Source organism: Paramormyrops kingsleyae, chromosome 25, assembly GCF_048594095.1.
Source record: "Paramormyrops kingsleyae isolate MSU_618 chromosome 25, PKINGS_0.4, whole genome shotgun sequence".
Classification (NCBI taxonomy): domain Eukaryota; kingdom Metazoa; phylum Chordata; class Actinopteri; order Osteoglossiformes; family Mormyridae; genus Paramormyrops; species Paramormyrops kingsleyae.
This window is the reverse complement of record NC_132821.1, coordinates 20541648-20553567: the sequence shown is the minus strand read 5'-3', so window position 1 is coordinate 20553567 and position 11920 is coordinate 20541648. Positions and strand designations below refer to the sequence as shown.

The window sequence follows — 11920 nt, the reverse complement described above, 5'->3', positions numbered from 1 at the left end:
CTCTGCTCAGCTGTTCCCGGTTGCTCTTCAGGCGCTGGTTCAGGCGGCTAAGGCATTTCCGGGCTCTTGTCAGCGGGTACTGCTGTCCGGGAGGGCGATCCTTGGCCAGGAGGTCCGCGCCCTGCTGGGCTAGTTGTAGAGCCACGGGGTCCTCCTGGACCGCGGGCTGGGATCGCCAATATACGAAGTCTTGCAGGAGACCGAGCCGGTGGTGCTCGGTCTCCTGCGTCGTATTGTTGGAGAGTTCCGTCATTCTGTCAGCGTTCGTGGCGAGCGAGCGGGTAAGGCAGGAGGTCGGAGCCGTAGATACGGACAAACGGGGTTTATTCGAAGCAAACAGACGGACAAAGCACTGCACATGACACTACAATACAATGACGGAACTGGGGACTACTGACTTAGACACGGACTAAATACACAAGACAAGCTAGACTTAATAGGACACAGGCGAGCACAATCAGGATTGAACACGAGGTAATGAGGGGGGCGTGGCACACATCGGGATCGTACGGAGCAGGGTGTGACATGAGGGAAGCGTAAAGACATTTTCCCCACGGGGATCAATAAAGTGTCAATTATTATTATGCACTGACCATCTCTCTCCGTGTCTCTCTCTTTTTCTCCCCTCCCCCACCTCTTCTATGGATTTGCAATAATTTCTCCTCTTTAAAAACACAACTTAGTGCAATATATGCTCTCTGTGCAATATACATATTATGTACACATATTTATATACTTTTTATTCAGTAGTATTTATTTGTAGTACTTTCTATAATCACCGTGTAAATGATTGAGTATCTGTTTTTTCATTGTATCTTCATGTTTGCTCTTCATTGTATCTGAAGGGGTAGCTGCACTACAATTTTGTTATATGTGGTAGAATGATAATAATAGGCTTCTAATTACAAACTATAGACAGATACGACAATTAGGTGATTATGGATTGGCCAGCAACCTCTGCTGGCCAAACAGCGCCATGACGGGCTGACGACAGGTCCTGACAATTACTAAGTCCTCCTTTATCACCTTAATAACATCTCTGAAATAAGAGGCCTAATGTCTAAGTGAATACTTACTCATGCCTTCACCTCCGGCTGATTGAATGACTGCAGCACAGTCCTGTGCAGCTTTCCCAAAAAATCCCCAAGATGGCTCAAGCTCATTTAAAATGCTGCTGCTAGAATGTTAGCTATTGTCATGTTCTGCAGCTGTATACAACAGAACAGCGGACTTCTGAATATATTGGATGCTCAAATGAGGTAACCAATTTTTATTAAACGCCGGCACATGCACGCACACTACTAACATACAGCCAGTCTCTCTCGCTCTAAATGGAACAACAACATAGGTCCGGGTTGCAACAGATAAAAAAAGTTCCTATTGTTACAGCTAGAACCACGAAGAAGAAACACATTACTCCAGTCCTTCACTTCTTACACTAGGTGCACTTAGCTAGTATTGGGTTGGACCACCTTTTGCCTTCAGAACTGCCTTAATTCTTTGTGGCAAAGTCCTTGAAACATTCCTCAGAGACTTTGGTCCATGTTGACATGATTACATCACGCAGTTGCTGCAGATTTGTCAGCTGATGGAGAAGTATTCTTGAAGGTTGCTTGAATAGCCCAGTCAATCACCTGACCTAAATCCCATAGAAAATCTATGGAGAGAACTGAAGATCAAAGTTCATAAAAGGGGCCCAAGGAACCTTCAAGATTTAAAGACCGTTTGTGTGGAAGAATGGGCCATAATCACTCCTGAGTGATGCAGACGACTGGTCTCTCCATACAAGAGGCGTCTAGAAGCTGTAAACACCAACAAAGGCTTTTCTACAAAGTATTAAATAAAGTGTGTTCAATACTTCTTCCCTGTGTAATTTCACTTTATTTATTATGACTCAACTTGTATTCTTAAATGTTCTGATTTCTTTGTATGAATTCAATATTTGGCTTGATGGCAACATCTGGTGGACATTTTGTGTCAATTTCCCACTTAGAAATCCCCTTACTGATAAAAAATGCTGATGTGTCAAATACTTCTTTTCCCCGCTGTATAACTGAAGAAGGAGAGGTTATTGGCTGTGAATATTTTAGTTTACTGAATCAGATGAAGACCAGAATTGTGTATGTCAGTAGAGGCAACACACGGTCCCATCTGAGGAAATCTAAATACAGTCCACCTAATGCTGATGATGATGGTGAATGATGATGAATATATTCAGTTAGGAGGGGTTCAAGGGGGCAGAGAGAAGGAGGGTAGAGGAGCTTGTTGGGATGGACAACGGATAGAGTGTTATGTCCTGCATCTTTTCCCCCTCATTCACTCTGTTGTGCCTCTCGTCTGCTCCCTCATGTGCCCTGTGTCCTTCAGTCCTTCAGTGTCTTTCAGTCCTACGATCTCTAGTCCAGCTATTGATGTTGCTGCCTGCATGTGCTCCCCAGTGTGCCCTGTGTCCAGTGTTCTTGCCTGATGCTCCATACCCAGTTTTGACCCCTCATGGTTCATTTCCTTTGCCCTGTATGTAGTACTGTTTCCTTAATAAAGCCCCCTTTGGTTTTCCCCATGCCTGCCTTCACCTCTGTCCTTGCCCTCGACATGACAAGATGCAGATGAGGAGATCAAAAGTAATCTGCAACTTTTATTTCTTCCTTTCCCTTAAAATACAATTATAACTAAACTGTACAAAACTGCTAATTAAATCCAAACATAATTTCTACCAAATACAATTAAAGAAAATACTCATTTTAAAAAAGTGCATTTGTCAATGGATGTGTGAGCAACAGTACTTAGACCCCGACCTCTACACCAGCATCTCCAGCCTTGCTCCATGCTGCCCCCCCCCCTCTCTAAACTAAGGCCAGTGGCCTAATACAGCCTTCTGGGAGCTATAGTGCCACCCCTCAGCTCACACCAATCACCACCCACAAATAAACTCAAAACAAAAAATACACCACCTACAGAAATTATTACTACAATCATTAAACCCAAAGCTAAAACACAGCATACTATTTTGTTTTAGTACCCAATAAGCTGTACAAATGGTTGTTCTTAAAAGCTTCTGCAAATACCCCTTTTGCAATATACCCATTTGTTCCACCCTCCTGGTTTCGTGGTCAGAGTCAAACACAGAATGGAGTTTAACCTGGATGGTGAGTGCACAACAGATTACAGAGATGTATTTGTAAAACTTCACCTTCAAATGCATATACTGTAAACAGCCAAATGGATGCATTGTCATATTTCTGTAGAAACAGATGGAGTTCTTATTAAATCAGACTATTGCCAGTAGGCCTTTCCTGATGTCCCCAATCTAATACAAACAGTGATTCAATGTTCTTTCAGCAATGGTATATGCCGGCTTCCACTGAATCCACACTACTGGTACTCCATCACCGCTCAGTCCGTGACAGAGCTAATGGCAGTTACATATGTGAAACAGTGAGAAGGTATAAATGCAAATCCACCACCAGCATTCTGGACATAAGTACAGTAAGCAGTGGCCATTTCTCCTTTCTTGGAGGTTTTTACTTTCACTACAACAGACAAATTGAAGATTTGAATAAATGGGGGAAGAGGATCCTTGAATTCTTTAGCATTTAGTTGAGAAGGTGGAGGAAGGAAGTGAGAGTTATTGTGAAGGAAGTTTTCAAAGAGGACAGAGAAGGCACCAGTGGTGCTTCTAAGGGTGTGATACTTAAAAGAGGCCTTTTCCTCCTTGCTGATGTAAGTGCCCAAAAGCCTCTGTTGTATCTTTAGCTATTCAGTTCATTGCCAAATGACAGGATCATATTCGGAGAAAAGAAAACCCAGTGGGAAAAGATTCGATAACTACTATTATTGGTATTAATATAATTTAACCATAAAAGTAAATGTTATAAACTGGTTACTTTGAGTCATCTCTTGTGTATTTTAATCCCTATTTCTTTCTTTCGTACACTATTCACAGGTGACTATTACTCCTGCTGATGCAGAGAAACAGTTGTCTCTCCCCATCAGCCCAAGGCTAATCATGCTAGGTAAGATTTTTATTCAGTAAAACATATTACATCGAAGATAAATTTCCAGCATTGGCAAAGCAAATTAGTTTATTTTTGTAGCATCTCTGCTGAAAATAATAAATGTTCAAAAATATGCCTGAAACGGGAGAGCAGGTGCAATGTGTGTAGTAGTGTTGTTACTAGCTTAATGTTTCACTTATTCAGCATTGAATATCAGGTGGAAGCAGCCAGAACACTCGCATTTCTTCAGAGGTATGGTTCATATTTTGTCTCTTTACATCACTTTTTATTTACATTAAAAATAAATAATTACCTGTAATTATGTTGCTAATATATTACTATTCATTTGTGTTTTTAAAATTATAAAACTGTCATGTCCTACAGTACTTGTGCTGTTGCCGCACCCCGTCTGTTCTTTCTCCCTAACGTGGCTTAACAAGCCACACCTGGTGTCTGTTTAGTGTTACTTCTTGTTCCTGGCTGCCTTCCTGAGGCCGTCATCGCCCAGACAACTTTTGTCTACTTGCCTTCAGCGATCTTGCTGGCTTTTCCTTACTTGCCTGTGTCTCTGATGTATGCCTTGCCTCACCTTGCTGTTGCTGCCTGATGGTCGCCACCAGCCCCGCACCTGACTCTCCGGCCACCAGTGACCCTGCACCAACTGGCTCAAGCACTTTTGGAGCTGCACCCAAACTCCAGGCTGCCACTAGCCCCGACGAGGGGTTCCTGGAGGATGCTCAATTAGAGGATCTAGAATGGGATGTTCCTACCTCACTCCAAGACTCAGGTCATATCCAAGGTCTGAGTGACCGATATCAGTGGGGGTCCAGGGAACGAACCGGTCGATTGTCGGTCTCCTGGAAAGAGAGACGGGGGCACATCAAGTATGGTGGTCCTTACTTCCCTGTTCCCTCTGTCTGGTCATGTCTCTGTTCCCATCCTGCAGGTCTTGTGTCATCCTCCTGTCACTGTCCCAGGCAGCCACTAGGCACCCTCCAGCCCTGCAGTTCCCCCATAACCCTGCTGTCCAGAGGATAGTCTGTCTATCCTGTCTTGTTGTTAACCCTGTTAACTTCTGTGTTTTTCTTGGATCCCTCTGTGTTACATACCTGGCCTTGCCATCTGTTCTGTCCACCCTTATGTGTATGATGTTAGACTTCCCCCGTCTACTCCTTGGTTATTCCCCAGTCTGTTCAGTACCCTTGTTGTGTGACGTGTCCAGTCCTGTGCTGTATTTTGGTCATGGTGCCCCAGTGGTCCTGAGTCTTGTTTGTCTTCAGTGTATATTAGGTGGGTGCCCCGCCCCCCCAATGGTACTTCCCACCCCCACTTGAAGGTCACGTTAATTTAATTTAATTTTATTTTCTATATAGCACCAGATCACAACAGAAGTCATTTAAGGTTACTTTTCCTATAGAACAGGTCTATACATTGTCCTTTTATTAAACAAACTAAAGAGCCTTTTGTTATCTTATTTACACAACAGCTTGCCATTTTTGTCTCTACATGGTCGCGCGTTTACAATTCTCCTCTGCTCTCTGTATCACGCATGGCGGAGTTCTGCCCTGATGCGCGCGCACAGACACGTGTGCACACACACAGGTGAGCACACTCCCACCAGCAGACAGAGAGCGCACGTCGGAAAATATGTCGATGTCAACCACCTGAAAAGCAGACAAAAATGAACAGGGTAATAAATACATTTCACAATGGGATTTTCTGCTTTACATTATTTTAAGCTATCAGCTATCACATTTAAAGCCTAACAGTTAATGTATTTGCAGGTCAAGAGAAACCTCTGCAATAGGCTGCAAGGAGACCATCTTGCAGCCTGCATGCGGATCTCAATAAATGAGCCAGACGTGAACATGAACAGCATGAATCCTGTCAGTGTGTCCGTCTGCCCCCCCGCCAAAAAAAGCTGTAAACCTAGAGGAAACACTGGTCTTGTGCCCCTGATGGTTAGGTGTTCTGTGGTATTGTGTGTCTAGTGTTTGCTTGTCCTGTTTTCCCCTGGCCTGCCCAGTGTCCTGGCTTCTGGAATTTGCCCTTCCATCCAGTTCCTGAATACTCTTTCCAGCTGGCCGGGCATGCATTGGGGAGGGGGGGGGGGGTTACTGTCATGTCATACCGATCCTGTTGCCACACCCCTCCTGTTCTTTCTTCCTGGCATGGCATAACAAGCCACACCTGGTGCCCATTGACAGTAGTGGTAAAACATCCCAAAAGAGTCCATGTAAATGTTCAACATCACGTTTTATTGTTCATGGACACAGAGGAACATGGTGGATGTAACTGAGGAAATTGCTGAGATGCAAGCAGTTTCGTGAAGACATTAACAGCATTGACAACAAAGAACTGTTCAGTGTTACACTGTTAGTGAAGAAGAATTTATTATTTAGAATTGTTTTAGTGTTTTCTGTAATTTTTCTGTGTATTGTATAAGGTGAGATGGATGTGATGATCACATCCTGAGTCATCACAAAAAAAATATAAGCATCGGGGCATCCTTAAATTTTTGTTTTAAGTTGCAATTGCTGAGTTTTAAGCCTGCAAATTTCATGTTAGATTATAATGTGTTTTTCACTTACGTTCTTGTGCAGCTATGAATAAATAACTGAATCCTGTATTTCTGTAGTCATTAGCTGTGTCTGAATTCAGGAGCTGAATCCTTCAAAGGACATGGTCTAGGGAGGCGTTGCCTTTGTAGGCTGTGTTCTGCAATGGTTGAATGGAAATCATTGGGAAATGGGATGGTCTGGCCTAAGGATAATTTCCTATTTGCGTCACCAGGTGTTCCCACCCATACCCTTCTGTCGCACAGCACCACTCCTATGGCCTAGCCTGGGACACTCCCACTTTACCTCCACGCAATGAATCTTGGGATTGGTTGGACCAGGAAGGTGCAGAAAAAGCACACATTTCTAGACTGCATTTGAAGGAGACTTGTAATGTGCAATATTAATATTTACATTGCAAGCTATGCACATGCAATTCTCAAATCGCAGCTGGATTGACATTAGGCTTTCGCATACCATCATACTGTACATACATTATACCATGGTATAAGGTATTTTCATGAAGAACATTATTTTTCAATTCAATTCTAGAAATTTAGAAATCTTGGTGATGCATTTGGTCTTTGCTGTTAACTTTAGAGTATCAAAACACTGCAGTATTTTGTGTTACAATCAATAATACTATTGAAATACAGATAAGATTTTATTTTACAGTTAGAAAGCAATATTGTAATTATAAATACAGGAAAGCTAGAATGTATTTTATAGCAGTAAGTTATTGGTTACTTGCTACCAGTTAGTAACTGTGAATATCACATTATGTTTCTTACAGTGTTCAGGTGAACGTTATGGAGAAAGGCTGAATCACTGCTGAGTTGTTTTCATTTGGAAAATCAAAACAGCACTGATATTATAACATTGTTCAGATGACTTACTTTTCAACATGGGTAAACTAAGGCCTAGTATCAACCTGGAAATAACATTGAATTAATTACTAATTTGAAAAAAGGGAATCTAGGTTGAAATCATAACTCTGCTTCAACATATCACTTTAGATCATTGATTTAACTACAGATTGAGTTTTCTTTTGACTCTATACACTATAAACTATTGTGCCTTCAATTATATTGTACCACCTGTTACCCTGGTATGGTCCGGTATCAGAAGCAGAAGAATTCTCCCCATAAGCAGGTGTAACAGAGTTAGAATTACACTTTGTTAAAAGAGAGTGAAAAGTAGATCCGTCACACAGGGATGACAAAGAAATACTTTTATTAACAGCAAAGCTCATTAAAACTGGGCACTAACAAGTTCCCTAGAAGGACATCCCTCCCCCACGGAGCGCAGCTACCACTCTACAGGTACAGCATTACAGACTAAAAAAGCAACATCCACCGTCAACACTGCGCAGTAAACTCCACCCCCCACGGCACAGCACACAAAAACCTTTAAACACTCCACGGGAGAAGGGGAATAGGCCACCCTCAGCTTGGAAGTTAATTCTGGGGGAGCACCAGCATAGCACCCAACCTTAAAACCATACAAAACAAATGGACAAAGACACACAACCATTTAAACAATATATAAAACTTCCATTTAACTGAACGATGACGGGACACCCCTGTGGGGTCTAACTTGGTTTCTCCCAGCAATACATTGCAACCTGAATGCAAAGCGTAACTTGAAAGTCCGACCGTTGTGACAGATCAAATGTTATACTGGAGTCTTACAAAAAAGAAGGGGCAAAGTGCTTGTACTGCTCCCCGGTCCCTCTCTATCTAAGGGAAGCAGCCAGCCTTCCCCTCCTAGCAGGCAAGTAACTCTCCTATTCAACTATCTTCGCTGCTGGCGACACTAAAACCTGCGAACAGCACCCTCCCGTGCCACCACCGCTACACATCAAAACCATGCCACATATGAAAAACAGCCGCACACACAAGTACTCACCACCCTCTTTTATACACATTTCCACCCTCTCCAACCCAGGTGAGTATAATTAGTCCTTAAACAACTATGACCTACTCCTTTTCTCACTACAATATTGTATCGGCTCTCCAGCCATCTTTAACGTCGTGGCCAGGTAAGGCGGTGGTGTAGGCGTTTTTAACGCACTACCTGTCCAGTGACTTAAGAAATTATTTCTTTAATTCCATGAACAAAACATTTACAAAACATACTTGAGAATAACGTCCATAAGATATGCTAAAAAATAATTAAGGTTACTCAACTTTGTAGCAAAAGAGTCACAGCAGCTTTATTACTTAAGTTATAATGATGTTCAGTCAATCTGAAATGTACAATTTAGCACATTCATTTACAGTAGTCAATATGCAAACCTACGTTTAATGAGCTAATTAATTGTAATCTGGCAAACGTGCAACTCAATTTCAAGATAACTTGTAAATGTAGATATACCGAACACAGTGAACTTAGCGTGAATCAGCGTAAATGCCTCTACAACTTTGAATATTCTTTTTTTTCTTCATCTTCATTGCTCACCACCACCCTCCCTCTTCGGAGGACAACTTTATTTTACATTAAATTCAAGAGTAAAGAGTGTGGCCGCTCCGAACTCACCCGTCCTAGTACCGTGATTATTAAAAATAAAAAAACGGGGGGGTGGGATACAGAAACAACGATCGTAACAATAACAGACATTACTCACCATGTGGGGAGTGGGAGAGAAAAAAAATGAAAAAAGAAAACAAAGGTATACACAAATAATAATAATAATAATGTAGGTGGGATGGAGAAAATTAAGTGTAGGGGAATACAGAATACAAGAACATCAAACAATATATATGTGACATATATAAAATTGGCCGTTTTCCTATATTATATGTACATATATGCACATATATGTTCACCTATATGTTCACCTATTATTAAATTATTATTAAATTATTATTATTACTAAACTTATTAAAATCCATAGCTGCTAGACAACATAAATAAAAGCCCAAAATGTAGAAATTAAAATTTTTTATTTACATTTAGAAAGTGTCTTGTCACACAACAACAGTCTGCACCTGCAGGAGCCAGGATTCAAACCCTCGACCTTCTGATCATGGGACAACCTGCTCTCCCATTTGTGCCACTGTTGCTATTAAATTGCTTTTTCTTTTTCCTCTATTTTTCCCTCTCCCTCTGAAGGTTGGCGTGAAAAAGAATAAATACAACTGCATAGTAAATGTTTCATGGGACTGCATAGTAAATGTTTCAGGAAAACGTGTAGATATCATAGCTTTCCATCTCCTCTCACTTATTTGCCATAGTTAAATTCCATAACATGCCAATTGCATGTGATACCAATTTCACGTGTTCGCACATAAGTTTTTTGCATTTTTTTTTTTTTTAGTTAGTTCTTAGTTATTGCCTTGATAATAGAAAATATGAGCTAGGCATCATGTATGACAGCTGCCAAAGTGAGATATGAGCTAAAATGACCAGATCCTGCCATGAGCTATATAGGAGACATATCTTGTATGTACATATAGGGCTTATATGTGGACATAAAGAAGCAATACAGGAGACCTATATGGCCTGTATATGCACATATATGCACCTCAATTTTGCCTATATGTGGCATATATACGCATATATGCAGCATATATATCATCATATATATGCATATATACTGCATATAGGTTTCATATATGCGCATATATCCTCATATAGGTTCTTTCCATGTGGGATGACAATAAAGTTTACTTTGACTTTGTATTATAGTTGTATTAGTTGTAACTATCCAGACCAAAAGTACAAAGTACTGACATAAAAAATCTTAAAACTTAATAACTAAGACACTTAATATGATGTTTTAAAGGCAATTAAGATTAACAGCAAATAAAGCATAAATAAAATAAACATAACTTAGAAAAACAAACATTAGGTTTTCAAAGGGTTCAGGTCAGGGGCCTCTGTGTCACCTTATGTTTGTACCTGAGTTAATCAGGAAGTTATGGATTACAGCTTGAATGTTCCTACACACTCCAATCAACTCAAAGATGTACAATTTACAGGGGAAACATGCTTCTGTTACATTGTGTTCACTATAATTTCCAGGGGTGCCAATAATTGTGGCATATGCGGTTTTGTTAATAAAAACAATAATTATTTCTTGATGATGAATTTCTTTTTCTTTGATGAAATTTATTTCAATTAAAGGTTGGATTTTTCAATTTTTTTTTCAGTGTGAGATGAAGCTACTTCACTAAAAGTTGATTTTTTCTAACCCTTTTTACAAATCTTTATAAGAGGTGCCAATAATTGTGGAGGGCGCTGTATTCAACTGAAAGTAAGACTCAGACCACTTGACAAAGTCATCAATGATCGGACAATGGCCAGTCTCGTTCTGAAGCAAACTAACAATGACTGAATCATCGGCAAACTTAACGATGGTCCTCTTTTCCTACCTACTGTGACACACATTTGTGTAAAGGATGTGTAATAGACGCCACTGGTCTAAAATCATTAATGGTTAAATAAGTAAGGGTGGCTGGACTTGGAATAAGGGAGTACCACCGCATCCTTCCAGACCTTGAGTATGTTTTGCCCCTGTAAAGACTTATTAAAAGTATAGTAAAACAGAGGACTCAATTCTGTTGCACAGGTTTTAAGCATAAATTATTAAGTATGAAGTAATACAAAAGAAATGAAAACTTAAAATTTGATGTTCTATGAGATAACCGTTAAAACAATACCCTAGCAGCCTGCTAACAGTTAATTGTACTTTGGCTGATTGCTTGTCCTTCAGCAGTAAAATTTATAAAACCTAGAATAAAAATGAAAAAAATCCTAAAAATAAAAAATATCATTAAACATAGTTTTCCGTGTCCATAGTGACTAAATTAAATGTAGTTTCTTGTTTGTTGCACTTGAGATTGAAGCTATATGCCAAGACTCTGAGATTCATAACATCCTGGGGTTGATTCTCCCATGCACTTAAATGTTTGTATGTGGAACAGTTGGCATTAAAGATGCTAAAAAAAAAAGAATTAAAAAATTCATTATTAAAAGAATAAAGAATTAAAAATTCATTATTTTCAGAGGCAAGAGAAAAAATACTCCGAACACTGTATTGTGTGCCTCTGTGTTTATTGTCTTCAAAATGTATTGGCAGTTTAAGTTTCATGTTCTTGCGAAATTAATCTGAGCTAAAAAAGCAGTGTCATATGTATAAAAGACAATGAAATTCTTACCTGAATGCCTTCTCCACAAACTACAGACAATTAACAAGAAAGTAAAAAGTACTAAGTAGGGCTGGGTAATGTACGATATTAATATCGATATCGCAAGTTATGCACATGCAATTTTCATATCGCATTTTCATGAACTTTACAGTTTCAGTACAGTTCCAGTATTAAAAATCCTGGCAATGCATTTGGTGCTGTTAACAAATTTACA

The 11920-nt window shown here is 40.1% G+C and overlaps 1 long non-coding RNA gene across 1 annotated transcript; it reads left to right on the top strand.

The window, feature by feature from the left end:
* Positions 1–3947: 3947 nt before the first annotated feature.
* On the top strand, positions 3948–6079 carry LOC111852836 (uncharacterized). The gene is made up of 4 exons (XR_002840326.2): positions 3948–4013; positions 4200–4247; positions 4616–5685; positions 5780–6079. It is a non-coding gene; the product is annotated as an uncharacterized lncRNA (long non-coding RNA).
* Positions 6080–11920: the final 5841 nt, after the last annotated feature.